This window comes from Triticum aestivum, chromosome 6A (assembly GCF_018294505.1).
Source record: "Triticum aestivum cultivar Chinese Spring chromosome 6A, IWGSC CS RefSeq v2.1, whole genome shotgun sequence".
NCBI lineage: Eukaryota > Viridiplantae > Streptophyta > Magnoliopsida > Poales > Poaceae > Triticum > Triticum aestivum.
Window position 1 is genome coordinate 408,049,244 of NC_057809.1, and position 8,124 is coordinate 408,057,367.

At 45.0% G+C, this 8,124-nt stretch overlaps 1 long non-coding RNA gene across 1 annotated transcript; it reads right to left on the reverse strand.

Moving 5' to 3' along the window:
- Window positions 1-2,818: 2,818 nt before the first annotated feature.
- On the reverse strand, window positions 2,819-4,706 carry LOC123130675 (uncharacterized). The gene is made up of 3 exons (XR_006463967.1): window positions 4,151-4,706; window positions 3,901-4,052; window positions 2,819-2,907 (listed from the first exon to the last, which is right to left on the reverse strand). It is a non-coding gene; the product is annotated as an uncharacterized lncRNA (long non-coding RNA).
- Between the last annotated feature and the right edge of the window lie 3,418 nt (window positions 4,707-8,124).

Below are 8,124 nucleotides of genomic sequence, written 5' to 3' on the forward strand. Positions count from 1 at the left end.
GCAGGGCTTCGCCTAAGCACTACGAAAACTATGGCGGAGGATAAACTAGAGGGGACGGGGTTGCCGGCACACGGCTTGGTGTTTCTTGATGTGTCTTAGGTGCTAGCCCAACCAATCTATTTATATGTTGAGCCTCGGGGTCGAAACTTGGAGTAAAAGCCTCCACAAAGTCGGTTTCACCCAAAAGGCAAGAGTCCTTCTCGGACTCCAGGGCCAGACGCCAGGGTTCCCGGCGTCTGGACCCAGACGCCAGGGACCCTGGCGTTTGGCCCCTAGACTCCGCAAAACTTCCTTTTGCGCTTTCCAAAAACCTTGTGGGCTTTCCCCTTTGGCCCAAATAAAGTGTTCTCGTACCCAAACATTTCGGGAAACATCCAGAACCCCCTCCGGTGAATTCCGGAACCCTTTCGGAGACCAAACACTATTATCCCATATATCAAACTTTATCTCCGGACCATTCCGGAGTTCCTCGTCATGTCCGTGATCTTATCCGGAACTCCGAACAACATTCGGTTACCAACATTCATAACTCATAAATACTATATCATCAACGAATGTTAAGCGTGCGGACCCTACGGGTTCGATAACTATGTAGACATAATCGATACACTTCTCTGGTCAATAACCAATAGCGGTACCTGGATGCCCATATTGGCTCCTACATATTCTACGAAGATCTTTATCGGTCGAACCGCATAACAACATACGTTGTTCCCTTTGTCATCGGTATGTTACTTGCCCGGGATTCGATCATCGGTATCTCAATACCTAGTTCAATCTCGTTACCGGCAAGTCTCTTTACTCATTCCGTAATACATCATCCCGCAACTAACTCATTAGTTACAATGCTTGCAAGGCTTATATGATGTGCATTACCGAGTGGGCCCAGAGATACCTCTCTGACAATCGGAGTGACAAATCCTAATCTCGAAATACGCCAACTCAAGAAGTTCCTTCGGAGACACCTGTAGAGCACCTTTATAATCACCTAGTTACGTTGTGACGTTTGGTAGCACACAAAGTGTTCCTCCGATAAACGGGAGTTGCATAATCTCATAGTCATAGAACATGTATAAGTCATGAAGAAAGCAATAGAAACATACTAAACGATCAAGTGCTAAGCTAACGGAATGGGTCAGGTCAATCACATCATTCTCCTAATGATGTGATCCTGTTAATCAAATGACAACTCATGTCTATGGTTAGGAAACTTAACCATCTTGTAACACCCATGATGCGGCTATATCTCGCACGTGTCAGAGCACGACTTAGAGGCATAACCGCATAGTAGGCATGTCGCAAGAGGGATAATCTTTACACATCCCATGTACTGAATAAGAAAGGGATAAAGAGTTGGCTTACAATCGGCACTTCAAACAATACATAAATATCATACAACATCCAAAATACAATCAAGGTCCGACTACGGAACCAAAATAAAGAAAGACAACCCCTAATGCTAGATCCCCGATCACCCCAACTGGGCTCCACTATCGATCGAAAGGAAATGAAACAACACAACGAACACGATCTTCATCGAGCTCCCACTTGAGCTCTATTGCATCATCTGGACTGGTGTCACTGGCACCTGCAACTGTTTGGAAGTATCTGTGAGTCACGAGGACTCAGCAATCTCACACCCGCGAGATCAAGACTATTTAAGCTTATGGGTAGGAAAGGATAGTGAGGTGGAGCTGCAGCAAGCACTAGCATATATGGTGGCTACCTTATGCAAAAAAGAGCAAGAAGAGAAGCAAAGCACGGTCGAGAAGCTAATAAGTGATCAAGAAGTGATCCTGAAGCTACTTACGTTCAAGCATAACACGAGACCGTGTTCACTTCCCGGACTCCGCCGGAAAGAGACCATCACGGCTACACACGTGGTTGATGCATTTTAATTAAGTTAAGTGTCAAGTTCTCTACAACTGGATATTAACAAATTCCCATCTGCCCATAACCGCGGGCACGACTTTCGAAAGTTCAAACCCTGCAGGGGTGTCCCAACTTAGCCCATCACAAGCTCTCACGGTCAACGAAGGATATTCCTTCTCCCAGGAAGACCCGATCAGACTCGGAATCCCGGTTACAAGACATTTCGACAATGGTAAAACAAGACCAGCAAAGCCACCCGAATGTGCTGACAAATCCCGATAGGAGCTGCACATATCTCGTTCTCAAGGCACACCGGATTGTCCAAGATTCCGGTAGGCCAACCCAGAGTTGCCCCTGGTGGCCACCGGCTGCTGACAGGTTGGACCAACACTCAGAGGAGCACTGACCCGGGGGTTTAAAATAAAGATGACCCTCGGGCTCCGGAAACCCGAGGGAAAAAGGCTTAGGTGGCAAATGGTAAACCAAGGTTGGGCTTGCTGGAGGAGTTTTATTCAAAGCAAACTGTCAAGGGGGTCCCATTCCCCCAACTGCGTAAGGAACGCAAAATCAAGGAACATAACATCGGTACGACGGAAACTAGGCCAGCAAAAGTGGAACAAAACACCAGGCATAAGGCCGAGCCTTCCACCCTTTACCAAGTATATAGTTGCATTAAAGTAAACAAGATACAATAATGATATCCCAACAAAACCCATGTTCCAACAAGGAACAAACTTCAATCTTCACCTGCAACTAGAAACGCTATAAGAGAGGCTGAGCAAAGCGGTAACATAGTCAAACAACATTTGCTAGGAAAGGTGGGTTAGAGGTTTGACATGGCAATATGGGAGGCATGATAAAGCAAGTGGTAGGTATCGCGGCATAGCAATAGAGCGAGCAACTAGCAAGCAAAGATAGAAGTGATTTCGAGGGTATGGTCATCTTGCCTGAGATCCCGCAAGGAAAAGAACGAGTCCATGAAGAAGACAAACAGACATAGTCGAACGGATCCTCACAAACGCGACATTATCAGAACTAACCCGAAGAAGCAACACCGGAAAGAAGCAAACAACATAGTAAACAACCATCACATAACATGGCATGATGCACAATCAAGTATGATGCATGTCCGGTTTAATGAGGCATGGCATGGCAAAGTGCACAAGCAAAACTACAAGTTAAGTGGAGCTCAATATGCAACGAGTTGCATATTGACGAAACACCACATGACTTATTTAGTTCACTCTCGTTTATGTACCCCATAATATTAAATGTTGGTTAGCATGGCAAGAGGTGGAGAAAATGAAAACTACCCATCTAGGCAAGTTTAAATGAGGCCGTAACAACAAACAACAAGTCCGAAAACTCCTCATGTGCATATTTTAGGTTTTGGTACTGTTCTGCCCTAAACCATATTTTAGAGTTGTTAAACACGCAAGAAGAGGGCACCATGTTAAACTAGGCATTTTTCTATCCAATTTACATATAAAGTTTATTAAGTTTGGAGCTACGATTAATTAGTTATGAATTAAATAATTTTAGCAAGTTATTTAAGCAAATTTAAACAAACAACATTTTAAACATGTTAAACATGGAGGAAAGTAGCATATTATTAACGTACACAAAATTCTAAGTATTTTATACATATATAAAACATTTTAAACCGATGCACGGTTGTGGAGTTATTATATGCATGAACATGAGGGACATTTTTGTAAAAAGGCAGTCTCAGGATAAATAGCAAAATTTGCAGGGCTCGGAAAAAATATGAATGGGCCGAATTGCGGCATACCGCAGCAGCCCAGGAGAATTTGGCCCAAGTGGTTGAGTGACTCCGTGTGCAAAAATTAAAGAAAGGGGCGCCTGGGACTCGAACCACGGACGTCCTGATATGTCCTCAAGGGAACAGCCACTAGGCTATGTGATCTGTTTGTGGAAAAATATAGTGGCCAAACTAAATAACCTCTACAAGCTGGGACGGATCTAGTAAAAAAACGAAAGTTTCAGGTATGAGAGGAAGTTGCTCACAACGAGGAAATAAAGAGGCCTGCAGCCATGGCGACAGGACCTGGCGGGGAAGGTGCGAGGCTGGACTGGGCCAGAGCTCGATGTGGATGCCGAGGGGAACCGGATCCGATGGGCGGCGCCTTGATCCGAAGAAGAGGACGGTCGTGGCGTCCCTAGTCGAAGGACAGAGAGAGCAGAGAGAGACGTGAGCTTCAGAAAACAGAGGACCGGAGGCAGGAGAGGGAGGGTCGGCCGGAGATGGTGGCCCGACCTGGACTCAAAGCGGCGAAGCATCTGCAAGGAAGGGCAGTGGCCATCTGCTCGACGTGGTCCCGTGGGTGCTCAGGCCTTAGGGCTTCGGGGTGCCATGTCGCCGGGTTCCTGTAAGAGACAGAGGGAGCGATGAGTGACAGAGAGAGAAAGAAGAGAGAGGGAGAGGAAGAAGGACATGGAAAGGAAGGAAGGGCAGTGCGGGGCTCATCTGCTGGGGGTGCTCGACGGCGGAGGGAGCTCCGGTGCTGCGGCGGCCGAACATGGGAGGAGGCCGGAGGTCCTGCAGGAGATCCTCTCCGGTGACGAGGCAGGGCTCGGTGAGGAGCACGACGTGGAGGAGCTCCTCTCTTGTTGGGTTCGAGCGAGGCAACGAGGAGGAGGCAGGCGTGAGGCCTCCTGTTCGTCTGCTACGGCCGAAACGACGAGGAGGAGGGCACATAAGGTGGAGCTCGGGCGCGCTGGATCGGGGAAAGGAGGAGGTTAGTTGGGTGGATCAGACAGGGGAGATCCAGAGGAACATTTGGAAAACGGCGGCGGGCGACGGGACACATCTTCTAGATTTTAGGGTTTGATCTGATTTGGGTAGGGGTTGTCTATATATAGGGACAAAAGGATTAGGTTTGGACCCTCCGATCAAAATTGGACGGTCTCGGATAAATAGGTTAGGGAGCCCAATTAAGAAAACGGAGACGTTTTGTAAATGTTTGGGGATGATCCGGATCCAACGGTGACGACTGCCCTGGTCGGGTCCGGGACAGCTTTCGGACGCGCGCGCGAGGGGGGCCGCGGGCTGACGAGAGAGTTTAAGTTGGGCCTGACGGTGAGTGGTAGTGGGCTGTGCGGAAAGGCTTGGGCTGAGAAGAGAAGAGAGAGAGGCCCGATGGCTGTTTTCGGAGACCGAAAACGTCCGATGTTTGACCGACTATATTGCCGCTATAGTTATTCGTTGGGGCATCAAACAAACTCCGAATGCGATGAAACTTGGCAGGCGGCCTACCTACTCTATAATAAGACAGCACACCAACTTTCGTCCCATTCCGAGAAAATTTTCCGGCCACTTATAAAATAATATTTCGGACGTGCCGCGGGCGCGTGCAAGTGTGTCTGGGCTCGGAACGGACAACGAAGAGAACGGGGAGACCCGGACGAATGCAAGTTTTGAAAACATGATGATGCAATGCGGATGATGACATGGCAAGATGCAACACACAAGCGAAAGACGAGGCAACAACAACGAATAACTGGAAGACACCTGGCGCAACGGTCTCGGGGCGTCACAACACTCCACCACTACAAGAGGATCTCGTTTCGAGATCTAGGATGGCACCAGAGGGAAATGGGAGAGGAAGAGAAGAGGTAAAACAGAGTTGCTTCTTGGACAAACGAATGAAACCACAAACCTTGAGAGGTTGAACAAATTGAAAGAAAGAATACAACAAAGATGAACAAAGTTGAAAACACTCCGTTAGAAAAGAGGAACAAGGAACATTACTAGAACCTTGTAGGTTGAAATACATGAGTAAAGGGTTGCAATTGGCAAGAAGTACATGCAAGCACTCCGGTAGAAATGAGATATACAAGGAACGATAAGGATCAATTACGACGACACTCCGGTTGGAAATGGAAGGCATAGAATATGAACTTGGCAAAATGAAAGCACTTGGATAAGACTCTGGTTAAAAGAGGAATGATAGCCACAACTCTCCGGTTAAATGGATAAGCGCGAAAAATAACATGATCCTCACAATCCGAGATGATGAGTGAAGAGAGCAACATCACAATGCCTCCGGAACAGAAGATAGAACGGACTGAAAGTAACAAAGAAGAAAACAACGTCTTCTACGTCGAGTGAATCTGAAAGCATCCTTCCAAGAAGGTTAAAACGGGGTTGTTGGAAAGACCAACAACGAAACGAATAATCTTGTAGTGGGCTTATGGGAAAACATCTCAAAACTGTGGTGAAGTTCTGCCCCCGAAAAATAAAGATTGATCGGGAACAAAGAAGAGATGAAAAACTTCTTCACCGAGATAGGAAGGAGAAGATTGGATCATTGATAAGCGCCACAATCGCAACCATCCTTAGGATAAGCTTTAGGTGAAATATAACCCAATATAACTCCAACAAAAAGATTGATTGGTTAAAAGGATCTCTTGAACGAAGAGAAAATGATGGATTTAGATATGTCACTCTTGAAAACTTGAGAATCATAAAACACGAAGGGAAATTATCAACAATGACATAACACCACCTCAAAAGATAAGGTATAAAGAATTGCACTATGGAATGCAAGATGGAGAATACTTGAGCTCCTCTGAAAGAACCTCAATGAACACTTCAAGAAAGAATTAAATACTTGATGAACCATCATATAGAGCCTCCATGACAAACTTTGGTAATAAAAGGACAACGAAAGAAAGAGAAGTTGAAAACACAAGGTGAAGCCTTGCGATGATTTAAATGGAGCTTCGTGGTGACATACTTGAGAGAGCTTGGAACTCCGGGAAAAGGAAAGATGGAACAATTGAAACCGAGAATTTGATGAGCCTCCGGAATAAGGAATTGACTTCCCTTGATGAAACAAGAATAAGAATTACATTATGCTTATCCTTCAACAATTAAATTGATGACCCACAATGGATTTGGCATACTACTTATTCTCGTAGAAATGATTAAGAGAGATATAGCGCAAACTTGGGAAGGTTTTGAACGAACCACCGGTAGGATTGAGAAGAAAGAAGGAAAGAATTGATACAATAACAACAGAAGAGAATTCTTGAATGATCCACCATAAGAATTAAAAATGAAGGTAGGAAAGGCACAATTCACCGGGAAGAATTTGAAAACGAATGAAGATACTTGAGGGAAAATAGATATAAGAGAACGAAGAGATCCCGAGCTGATTAGCGAATATTTGAATGATGCACCGGTAAGATTTAAATGGCTTGAATGAGATAACATCCTCAAAAGAACTTGAACGAATTGAGAATGGAAAACTTGAATCTTCTGAGATATCTTCAGCACTCCGGAACAATTGAATAGAGAGAGGTGAATGATTAAGAGGTGCATCGACATGAGAAAACATTTGAAATGAGGAAAGGATATGATCGACAAAGCTTGAATTGAATCCACCGGAGAAGAAAGAGAACAAAGAATGATGAACTTGTAGAGCATCTTCATGAGAACCACTAGGTAAGAACATTGAGGAAAGAATGAAGAAACTTCACATCAATAAAAGGATACTTGATTAAGACATCTGAATCCTTGAAGAAAAAGGGGTGGGTGGGCGGTAAAACAAAGGCAACTTGGGATGGATGAAACAAATAACGTTGGGAAAACCGAGAGGTGATCTTGCGGATGTTAAAATGATCGGATCCACTTGAAGAAGAGCACACCGGTTGAAAAGGCTTGACATGACAATCTCAATTATCATGAAGGATTGGTATTCACATAGAAATATGAGAACACCACTTAGAAAAGGTATGGAATCAACATTTAACTTTAAAGCAACTCGAGTACCAAAACTGAAAAACAAAACAAAGGATTGGCTTGCAGAATAAGCCGGAACAAACATATGATAGAGATTTCATCCGAAGTTTTCATGGTGGGGCCCACATGGGCTCGATCGTACAACACCATCATGTACAAGGCAGTGCACATGATATACGAAGCATCCCCGAGTCAGCATAGCCAAAGACTCTTTAAGACACAACGAGACCATTGTAAAACCAACCATGGATAGGCGGACCACTAGACGTTGAACCCCAATCTCGTATCATGCATCTGTCGGAAAAGACATCCTAGGTGCTACTTGAATTCCCACTTATAAACTTCCGAAACTTTCTGGTTATGCAATCAGGTGTTGGGGATACAAGGGAAGCATAATATCTCACCCAAAACTAGCAAATCCTACATTCAGCTGTATCCATCCTTCAACACATAACCAAGAAACCTTCGGAAATCATTTACCTCAA